The sequence below is a fragment of the Arvicanthis niloticus genome, chromosome 13 (genome assembly GCF_011762505.2).
Source record: "Arvicanthis niloticus isolate mArvNil1 chromosome 13, mArvNil1.pat.X, whole genome shotgun sequence".
Taxonomy (NCBI): domain Eukaryota; kingdom Metazoa; phylum Chordata; class Mammalia; order Rodentia; family Muridae; genus Arvicanthis; species Arvicanthis niloticus.
The window spans coordinates 30189637-30201878 of NC_047670.1; positions in this window are offsets into that span (position 1 = coordinate 30189637).

Consider the following 12242-nt stretch of genomic DNA (forward strand, 5'->3'; position numbering starts at 1 on the left):
AAACATATTTTAAAAGTTACAGATATGTGTTTGTATCATAATGCTAATTTAAATTGCAGTATCCTAAGACATATGAAAATGTTTTCAGAGGTCTTCTCCAAACTTTATATTATCAAATGTTTGGCTAAAAAAAAAATTTAACTGGCATTTTAAATTGCATTTATTTTCTTAATTGTATAGTGTGCTCAAGTGTTCTAAACTTGGAGGCAAGTCTAGAACTCAAATTAGGCCAACTTCGCTGGAAAATGCCTACATTATAGGACTGTCACTGGGACTCAAACATGTGACTCTTTAGTACTTTGGGCTGTGTTCTTGAGGATAAAACAGTTGACTTGCTCCGAGATAGCATTGGTACAAGGTTTGCAAAGGGAGAGCCAAATCCTATGATAGAATTGTGTTTGGTTTGCTGAAATAATGATAAACACGGTTAGATTGGAATAGACATAGCAAAGAAAAGTGATGAGATCCATTAGTAATGTTTGCCATGAAGTTACTGATCTCAGGCAACAAGATGGAGAGTCGTCATTATCTTCCTCTATCCTTTTTAGTTCTAGACCTCTGCCAGTGTTTTACTCTTTAACACTACCATTTAATTCATCTCAATTCACAGAAGACATTTATTAAGCAAATACCTAATGAAATGGTGGCATTGCTTCATTCCATGCCTTTCTATCCCTCTATATCACACAAAGCTTCAAAAAGCTCACAACGAATCACTTTTAAAAGGACAGCCAGTAAATGTTTTGGTATAGTCTCTCTTCTGCCTTTTTATCATTGGTAAGTGGCTCAGGCTTTTAAAGACGTTTTACCTTACCATCAGAATATTATTTCAATAACTCATTTCCTGGAGATGTTTGAAACGTGGTTAATTATTGTGGGAATTTAAATACAGTGTCAAAATAAATGATAGCAGGATTCTCTGGTCAGGCTCAAGGTTAAAGGCAACCACATTACCCAACTACAGAGAAACATAATCATTCCTTTTCCCACAGATAACGAAGGTCTTCCTGTCAGCCTACAGGAATCCCATTCCCTTCTCCTCCAGTGTAACCAGACACTTTGCCACAGAGAAATAACACTCTTCTGTTTGGCTTGGCCTCAGGGTAATCAGTCAAGGCTAGGCAAGGCCAACCTCTAGTGCTACAGTAACCACAGAAACCACAGAGAGCTTGGGAGGAGCACATGGTCTGGACAGTCATCATTTTCAACACAGGGAAATGAAGTCACACAGCCTTTGCTCTCATGACAATCAAGTGTTGAAATACAGAATTAGAAACAAATGTTCTCCCCTAGGAGAAATGTTACCTTGAGAAGACAAGACTCGATTCTAGAATCTCCGAGTAAGGAAAAGCAAGCCCAATGGGACAGATTGGTGAGACCCATTACAAACCAGAATGTCCCAGTCTCATAGAAGAAACTACAGGGGGGAATGATATTGTCATCTGAAGTACAGGCTTTCCCAAAAAAAAATATTGAATCACCCAAGTCCTGGAAGAGTGGGAACGCCCAGAGTAAGAGAAATAATAAACTCGAAAGCATTGAAAAATAATTCTTGTCTGCAAGTATAATAGAATATAGTGTTAGGGATTGGTGATTGCCCATGGGATGGGTCTCGAGTTGGGCCAGTTAATGCTTGGCTATTCCCTCAGCCTCTGCTCCATCCCCCATCCCTGCTTTTCTTGTAGACAGGATAAATTTGGGGTTGAACGTTTTGTGGATGTGTTGGTATCTCTATCATTACAGTGGGATTCCTGTCTGGCTACAGGAGGTGGCTTCATCAGGTTCCATATGCCCAATGTAGTGAATCACAGCTAAGGTCACCCCTATTGATTCTTGGGTCTCTGTCTCATCCTAAAAATGCCTCCATCTCCTCACCCCTACCAGTTGCAGGTTTCCATTTATTTACATGGACATCTAGCCATCTCACCCATGCATTTGCCTCCAGAGTCATATCTCTTTATTTTTAATAGCTGAATAGTATTCCATTGTCCCACATTTTCTTTATCCATTCTTAAGTTGAGGCTCTACCTAGCAGCTAACTCAGAAAGATACAGACACCCACAGCCAAAGTGAACTGAGCTTGGGAACTCTTAGGGAAGAATAGGAGGAAGGATTGCAGGCCCCGAGAATAGAAACTCCACAGGAAGACTACCAGAGTAAATTAACCTGGACCCTTAGGGGCTCTCAGAGACTGAACCACCAATCAAAGAACATACAGGGGGTGGACCTAGGCCTCCCCGCTTATATGTAACAGATGTGCAGTTTGGTCTTCATGTGGGTCCCGAACAACTGGAATGGGGATTTTCCCAAAAATGGTTGCCTGTACATGGGATATGTTCTATTAACTGGGCTGCATTGTCTGGCCTTAGTGGGAGATGATGCACTTAGCCTCCCAGAGACTTGAAGTGCCAGGGTAGTGAGAATACTCATGTCCCCCCCACACACACACACACCTGCTCAGGGAAAAAGGGGAGGGGTGATGAGGGAAAGATTGTGAGAGGGTGTGACCAAGAGGAGGGCAGTGAGCAGGATGTAAAGTGATTAAGTAAAGATTAATTAATTAATTAATTAAATTTAAAAAGAAAAATAACAGCAAAGAAAGAAAATGTTGGCTTTAAAGTGGCAATGTTTTTCTGGTGACTGAACAGTAATCTTTGAAGTAGAATAGCAAGAGCCTCTTCCCCACAGACTTTAACACTTCTGCTGTGGAAAGGCTATTCATGGCTCACCAGCTCTACTGACTTATTCTCTCACCTTGAGGCAACTCAGTAACCTTGCTTTCTACCTCAGCTTCCCAGTCATCCAAGTGGGACATGCCACTTGCAGTCTGCTTCATTTGCTAAGATGTCACAAAGATTAATTAACAACATTAATACACTAAATGTTCTTCGGGATGGTCAAGGAAAACGTGTGATTATGATCACCGTTGCTATGGATTACTAAGCAGCATATTGCCAGGACTATTCAAAATGAGATGGTAGCAGGGGACTATACCTGGGAACAGAAAAACAGGCCAAAGGGTGATTTTTACATCGTTTCCCATGGCCCCAGCTTGGGAGCATTTCTTCAGTATTCTTGCCCAGGGACTTAGAATTTCCACAGTTATGATGTGTTGGTTGAAAGTAGATTGGTGTTGGAATCAAAAACTACTCTGTTCCACTGTCTCTCTGCTACTTGCTGGTTCTGAGGTCTTGTACAGATTTGTGTCGCTGTCCCCATGCTCAGCTTCTTCATCTATAGTTAATCTATAGATGAACTGATGCCTCTGTCTCTGGGACCCACAGTGCTCCTAAAATCCTGCCTATATCTGAAAACTGATCTGACTGCACAAAAGTAACATATTATTCTTGAGAAATTATGCCATCGAGTTGGGGAGATGGCTTAGTTTGTAAAGTTCTGCCACCCAAGCATGGAGGGCTGTGTTCAAAATCTCTAGAACAGCTTGGCATAGCACTGTGCGTCTGTAATCATGGCTTAGTATAGTGAGATGGGAGGCAGAGGCAGGGGAATCTCCAGAGATTTGGTGGCTAGCTAGCCCAGAATATGCTCCACAGAAGCGAAAAGCAAAGAGACCCTGCTTCCAAGAAGGTGGGGTGCAAGGATCAAGACTCAAGGTTGACCTCTGACCTTCACAAGCACACAATGGCATGCACATTCATGAACACATATGCACACGTCATATACACACATACATACATACAACAAACAAATATCTTTTTAAAAGTAAGATATGCCTTAGGATAGTCCACATTACAACTTACTCTCTAAGACCATCTACCAACATAAATAAATCCAAGGCAGATGTCTTTGACTCTGAACAGTGGTTACAAAAGATGATGTGTCTGTAAAACTGAGCACTTTGATGCCAAAGGATCTACCTGAAGTGCTCATGAATCTGTAAGAAGTCAGAAAGACAACAAACAAAACTAACACTCTTTCCTGACATGAGACTTCTCCACAGAAAACAGAGGGAAATTTTGAAATACTTTAAAAATCACCGTATCTTATAATGGTAGCTATTTAAAAAAAGTAGAAATTATTCTGGTTCAATTTCTCGTTTTATAAAATAGAAACCTAAGGCTCACTGTGACCCTGGAGCATCTTCTTTCCTGATGCCTAGACTCCAGGCATTTTCACAGTCCATTATCACCCATGTGCAAGACTGGTTGCTAAGTGTTCTGGATACTGGTCTCCTGACTTGTTCCTCATACTCACACCTTCTTTTCCAAACTTACTGCTGACCTGGATCCACACTACCACACTATAATTTTGGACTGGGACATCAATCTCGTAATCTACCTTCCTTGAACTTTTTTTTCTGACTCCTAATCAATAAATTGTCCTCTCAGTATAACCTTCTACAAATATCCACGAATGCCTCCTCTGCTCAAATGTCCACTGATGACCATTGTGTACAGAAGAGTGACATCCTGCAGTACCTGCTTACTCTAACTATAGTGTAAGAGCTAATATAAAAGCACTCTTACCCAAGGGGGTGACACTGTGTACTCTCATCCCTGGTGTTCAAGTTCTGGAAAAGGATTGACAAAAATGATAAATGCACAACTTCTCTTGCTTTGCTGTTCATCTTAAAAGAAAATCCAATTACAGTTTGCAATTGCATTTTTGGTGAAACATAATGAGCTCTCTTTGGAGTTGCCTTATTCAGATCAAATTACTTGGTGGTAATTTAAAGTACATTGCATTTCCCAGATACCTCTCAAGGCACCCACAGTGTTTGAGCCCCTGTGTAAGTATTATACAAATATTGGCCAGCCAAGTCTACATGAGTTCACAACCAAAAAACCCATTCCATGGTTATCCACAGACAAGTCACTTTTCATGTCTCTCACGCCGAGAAGGTAAAGGTCACATAACCCCTTGGAAGTAAGTCATTTCTCAGGAAAATGATAATGAAGGAAAATTTCCTTCTGAGGACAGCACCACAGAGAGGTCTGAGCACTTCTGTATGAATGATCAATATTATCAGTCAATAAAATTTCCCAGTCAATCACTCTTGTATATTGACATAAATGACACAGGGCCATATGTAACGAGCAAAATTGACATACTCTGAACCATCGACCAAAACTCTCAAGGATGACATTTTCATTAAAAAAAGAAAAAAATAGCAGAGAAAAAAAAAATAAAATGTGCTCCAAAGTTGAGGCAGCAAGTGAGGAGGAGAACCCAGGTTTTAGGCTGGTATAATGTACCCCAATTTCTCCAAAAGAGTGCTGCACAAAATAATAGTAGCTCTGAAAATTTGCTCTTCACTAATGCCAACAAGCCAGAAAGGTCGTCTAGGAATTTTTAAAGTGTGGATAATCTGATTCTTCTGTTTTATTGAGCCAGGAGTCTCATAAAGGTGGGGTTTTTCTCTTCCATGCAATGAGATCAATGGCCTCCAAGGTCCATGTTCTTGACGTCTGTACCTTCATTGATGACAGTATGTGTCACCTGACTTTATCAACACTTGTGTTTGTCTCTGATGATTTATATACGAGTTGTAGGAAATAGCCTAGGTTTGAAAGGTTTTTGGACAATATCATTAACTTCTGCTCAACTGCTGGAATCACACATATATCATGTCTGGTATGTAATTACCAAACAATGCTTTAACATTTTCAGTCATATGGAGAATCACTGATGAATGGTGAAGGCTTCTTCAGGCAAAAAGTCTATTTGACTCCACATTAAATGTGTGCTGTCTTCTGTCTGTGTTAAAGAAAGCAAAACAAGAAGCTAACAGTACAAAATATAGCAGCCTCAATTTTACTGAGGTTTATTCCTAGAAACGAGGGAGTAGATTGTCTTTGAGAGAATGCAAAATAAGAACTGTGGGTCAGAACACATGTACATACAAAGCCTTGGTGGAGATAGGCTGGTTTCCAAGACAATGACAGGACTCTGAAGGAGCATAGTTTACTGTAATCAGAGTTTAACATTATATCAGTCTTAGAATTAGAATTAGAGAGGAAGAGGGAAAGTTGAAGAATTTCAAAAACAAACAAAAATGGAGGTCATGAAGGCCACCATCACCAGTGCCCAGGGAACTACTTGCAAAAGCTATTGGATTCAATATGCTCTAATCCATGGTTTAATATAAGTCCAGTGTAATAGTGACTAAAAATTTTACATAGATTTAAGTTTCTGTTTATTTATTGTAACATAGATACATGACATGGTTTGAATGTAAAGTGTCTTCACATGCTTGTATGTTGAAACATCTGATACTGCTGTTTTGAGCTGTTAAAGAAACTTTGGGAGACAAAGTCTAGCTAGCACATAGAGGTCACTGGAGGATGGCTGAGAAGATTATGGTTTGACTTTGCTTCCTTCCCACCCTTTGTTTCTTGACACTCACCTATTTGAACAAGTCTTGCCACAAGTCCCTGCCACCATTGACCAAGCATCCCTGGCTGCCGTGCCTTGTTCCTCCTTGGTACCCTCTGAAACAGAGCCTAAAGAAGCCTCTCCTGCCCTGAGCTGCTGCTGGTGGTATTCTATGGCATCAATATAAAGAGTAATTAATATGGTACATAACATCCATAGTCTTTGTATCTTCAGTCAGGTTTATTTCCACCTTACTGTGGACAAGCTAATGTCTTGTTTTCCCTGCTCTCAGTTTTCTCATTAGAAGTTGGTCTCTCCTGAGAGGACTTTTCCAGTACATGTAATCTGCATTTTATATTCCTCTTGTTCACTTGCAAAGCATTGTGCCCTTACTTTCACTGCAACATTGCTTACCTATATGTGCTATTATAAGCTCCTTGGTAGCTCAGTGTCTCCTTAAGGTTTCCACTGCCACTTGCTGGACCTTTCTATTGTCTCTGATAGCCTCACAACACGACACAGGGTCCAGAAACAAATGATGTTTAATTATTTTAAACAACAAACATTGCTTTGATGGATTTATGTTGACTCCAGATGGAGAATGTTCTGGTTGAGCCAATATTATTCATGTTAGTTGTACAAGACCTCAGATTCCACAGTGATATCATGGGTGTAACTCATTTTGTTACACCTGACCATTCCCTGGGAATTGGCTAAAATAAAGATTTCTTTGGTCCTTTCAAGCAAGTCTGATTCAAATGGTTTCTCGCCAGCAGTGACATTTTGGACATCTTATGTTTTCTTCTAATTTTCTCTGTGTTTACCTATGCCAGAAGTCTGACCTATATTTGTACCTCTCAACTGTGTAACTTCCATAATAAACAACTTGATTCATGTGAATTCTATCTGAGGCCTTCCCAGAGTGTCCTAAGTCCGTGGGTGGATGAGGAATAGGTATTTAAAGTCAACAACTTACTCTGAGCATTCAAATTATGAAGCCTGAAGGACCATTTTAGAACTTTAGGAGTTCATGCATTGATAACTCTTGTGACTGTTAAAGGAGTATTTAACCATGAGTTAAGCTTTACTGTAGACGGAGACAACATGTACAGGGTAAAAATAAAGGCAACTGGATGTGGTACCACACACCTGTAATCCCAACAATCCGGAGCCCGAGGCAGGACAACCTAGAGTTCAAGGCCATCGTGAGATGTATGGAAAAGCCCTGTCTCGAAAAACAAAAGAAAGATAATGAGATGAATACATAGTTTTAAAGGTGCTTAATTCATTTTAATCAGCAGTAAAAAAAAAAAAAAAAATCACATTTCTCATACTATGGACCTTGTCTGGTACAATTGCCGAGCTCCTGCTAATAATCTGTGAATTGTGAAAAATGGAAGTGACTCCAAAAGTTCAGAGATAAGAAAATATTACTCAGCATTCTCTAAGGTAGGAAAGGTAGTCACAGGAAATGACAACCGGACAAACCTGCTGCCAATCCATAACGGAATTAACCACTATCTTCTCATTAATATTAAAACAATATGGTAGCAATCATGAGAGACTATCAGGAGAGACTCACAAATGATTCTGAAGGCAACACGTAGGAATCTGAGCATGTTCATTAAGACAGTTCTTGGAAGAAGGGGTAGGAGGGGAAATGAAACTTATGATAGCTGTTTTAACTTATCAGTAATAATGCAACCCATATGATAATATTTCAGAGTTACAAAAGCCAACCCCTGAAAAGGAATAATTTAATATATGATTCAAAGGTTATTTTAAAAAGAATGAGAAAGCATTATATAATATATAAGGTAAAGATAATAACTTGAAGAAAAGCATCAGCGATATGTTCTAGTTAAAGAACTTTATGTATTTTAGCTTAGTCAAGCTAATGTATATAAGACTCTAATTAATCACTTAGACTAGTAGGAGAAGATGGTCCTTTTAGAATATATAAAGCAAATCATGGGCATATTCTACAATACGTATTACTGAGCTGCTACCATGTGACCGACATTTTCTAGATAGTAGGGATGAAGTGGAAAATAGAGCCACCAGGTCTCATGTCCTACAGGAACAGGAAAACCTACCCAGCAAGTAAACAGCTTTTTAAAAGGAAATAATTTTGAGGGACAATAATGTAATTGAAAATCCACTATAAAATATACACAAAATGAAAAGGGTGTGCATTATAACTGGACAAGAAAATATTTGCGTCAAAAATGAAAGAAAAGAGCAATACCTTGATGATCTCAAAATGCATACACGTGTTTTTAGAAACTAGCCCTAGGGCTCTACAAGCTAAGTGATCAAGTCTCAAACCAACAAGATTTACACAGGAGAAAACACAAACAGGAAACAAATGTCTGGGAAAATGTTCAAGCTAACTTGTAATCAAGAAATGCAAATTTAAGCAACTTTTTAACATCTGCTAAGTTAAAAAAAATGTAAGTTGAAAAAATAAAAACCAGACTCACAGGAAGGATGACAACATAAACATAGTCTCCACTCTCCTCAAGGATAATAACTGAAATTACCGAAGAGCGGGGAGAGAGGGTGTCGGGTACAAACGCCAGCAGTGGCCTAGGGGACTGGTGCCAATCGTACGTGAACTATACAGTGACTAGTTTCTGCCAGCTTCAGCATCAAATGAGAAGAAATAACTACCTTTCCTTACAAACGATTGCAGGAAGAAAGAGAAACGGCTGCAGAGGCCATGGGCACGTGCAGGGCAGATAGAAGGTGGTTATATGTGGAGTCCGTTTCCCTATGGCCAGGCAGAGCGCACAGACACGTTGGCAGGGAAAAGATGAGAACGTAGCAGGATGTTCCAAATATTTGACTCACCTTGGAAAACTGATGAAGGTATTACTCAGCTTAGAATCACTTCAGAATGATGGGGGTATAGACTTTCTACAGGCTCTAGCAGCAAAGCAACCTGTGGAAGAAACGGGAATGAATGGAATAGGAACAAAAGAAAGAAAGATGGGTGTTCTGAGGCACACATTTACAGCCACTTCATGTACAAAGCCTCCCAGGCCAAAATATTTCCTCTTTACTAAATTGCTTCTAACAAACACATTGCCCTGAGCCTGTGGCCAAATATTTGGACCTGAAGAAATCCTGCCCAAAGGACTAGAGACAAAGCCACTGTTTCTGCAGTAAATTCAGCAAACTACACAGAATGCCAAGGAAACTGTATTTTTGCAGTTGAGCAGGGTATGCGTCCATATATACTATTACTTCATCCATCTGAGCAACCGGGTGGCTCTCAAATCACCACAAAGGCAGCATTACTTATGGACAAATAATATGTCTGGACGGAATCGTCCTATTTGAAGAATAGTATGGGGCTGGGGTCGTTAGTATGGCTTTAAGAGCTAGTGAAGTAGCGGAGACAGCATTGGAATGTTCAGACTCAAGAATCACGATCCCAGTTCTAACATTTATTGCTATGCAACCTTAGGTAAGATCATTAACCTTTCCATGCCTCATTTGTAAAAGGAAGGTAATCAGGGTGCTTAAGTAAGTATGCAAATACCACCAAAATATTCAACACATGGTAAATATTAAATATTGCTGTCATCATCCTTATTTTATTATGCCTAAGCAAAAAAATTTGTAACATTAAAAGATAAATAAACTACAGATACACCATCCACGCTTTGTACCAAATATTTCTGGCTGTTCTCCCAGCCACATGTACTTCCCACCTCCTTCAGACTCAGGCAAAACTATGTAACTTGCTTTAATCATTGAAATGAATGGAAAGACTTGCATATTGCCTATGAAGGGTGGCATTAAGAGTTAGGGCACGCACTATGGAGCTGGTTCTCCTTCAATTGTAGCAGCTTTCTAGATGGCAGTTAGTCAATCAACTAGAATCCTGGATGGAGGATAATGTGGAACAATTTCTAAAGCATGACTGAGAAGTGAAACCTGGTTGTACTGACACTAAGAAATTAGGGTTATTTGTTACTCTGGCATAACATACCCCATTGCTGGTGAATACAGAAAATGGAAAGTGACTGTTTCAGAAATGCTATTCCCAGAAGAAGAGCTAAGAGGTTTGGACCATTGTTTTATATACTTAGAGACAATGAAGATAAAATAGGCCTAAGAAGCGTGAGATTGTAAGGTCTCCAGATAACAATGTGGAGGTAGAAGAGACCATGAGGGGAAAAATCAGGAAGCAATCATGGCAAGAACTGGACCCAAGGTGAAATAATCCTGTGCCGTCCAGCTGGAGTAGATCTCCTCTATGGAGTGTGCAAAGTAAGCATAAATATAAATGTACGTACCCAAAGAATGCTACCAGATCCCTGGGTGCTGTATTAGTTAGAATGTAATATGACCAAAGGAAGCCTAATTACTCAGAGCAGAGGATTTGCTCAATCATCCTGTGTAGACCTCTGAACTTTATATCAGGGCTGTACAACATACTTCCAGCACTAATGGACATGTTCTCTAAATGCACAGCACAATACAACTCTCTGTAGCCACAGGGTATTTGAATGTGAGTAGTGTGACGGAGAAATGAGGAATGAATGACATTTTTAACACTCTTTTATTCTATACTATTCAGTTTTAATGAACAATGTAAATATCCAGGTTGACTTTTTTTTATTATTTTTTTAATTTAATTTTTATTGGAAATTTTATTTACATTTCAGATGTTATCCTCTTTCTCCATTCCCCCCCATCCAGAAATCCCCCTATCCCATCCCCCCTCCTCCAGCTTTTATGATGATGTACCCTCACCCACCCACTCCCACCTCCCTATCCACGAATTTCCCCAAACTGGGGTGTCCAGCCTTCACAGGACCAAGGATATCCTCTCCCCAACCTATGCCGACAAGGCCATCCTCCCCTACATATACAGCTTGAGCCATGTGTCCCTCTATATGTGTACTCAGGCTGGTGGTTTAGACCCTGGGACCTCTGGTTGATTGGTATTGTTGCTTTCCCCATGGGGCTGCAAATCCTTTTAGCTCCTTTAGTCTTCTCTGTAACTTCTCAATTGGGAACTCCCTGATCAGTCCAATGGTTAGCTGTGAGCTCTGTATATGTAAGACTCTGTCAGACATCTAAGAAGACAGCTGTATCAGGCTTCTGCCTTCCTGGCATCCATATTAGCTTCTGCCTTTGATGACTGCACATGGGATGGATACCCAGGTGGAGCAGTCTCCGGATGGACCCTTCTTCAGTTTCTGTTTCATATTTTCTCTCAATATTTGCACTCATGGGTATTTTGTTACTCCTTCTAAGAAGGACTAAAGCACCCACACTTGAGTCTTCCTTCTTCATGAGCTTCATGTAGTCTCTGAGTTGAATCTTGGGTATTGCAAGCTTTTGGGCTAATATCCACTTATCAGTGAGTGCATACCATGTGTGTTCTTTTGTGATTGGGTTACCACACTCAGGATGATATTTTCTAGTTCCATCCATTTGCCTAAGAATTTCATGAAATCATTGTTTTTAATAACTGAGTAATACTCTATTGTGTAAATGTACCACATTTTCTGTATCAATTCCTCTGTTGAAGGACATCTGGGTTCTTTCCAGCTTCTGGCTATTATAAATAAGGCTGCTATGAACATAGTAGAGCATATGTCTTTGTTATATTTTGGAGCATCTTCTGGGTATATACCCAGGAGTGGTATAGCTGGGTCCTCAGGTAATGCTATGTCCAATTTTCTGAGGAACTGCCAGACTCATTTCTAGAGTGGTTGTACCATCTTGTAATCTCACCAACAATGGAGGAGTGTTCATCTTTCTCCACATCCTCACCAACATCTACTATCACCTGAGTTTTTGATCTTAGCCATTCTGACTGGTGTGAGGTGGAATCTCAGGATTGTTTTGAATTGCATTTCACTAATGACTAAGGATGTTTAACA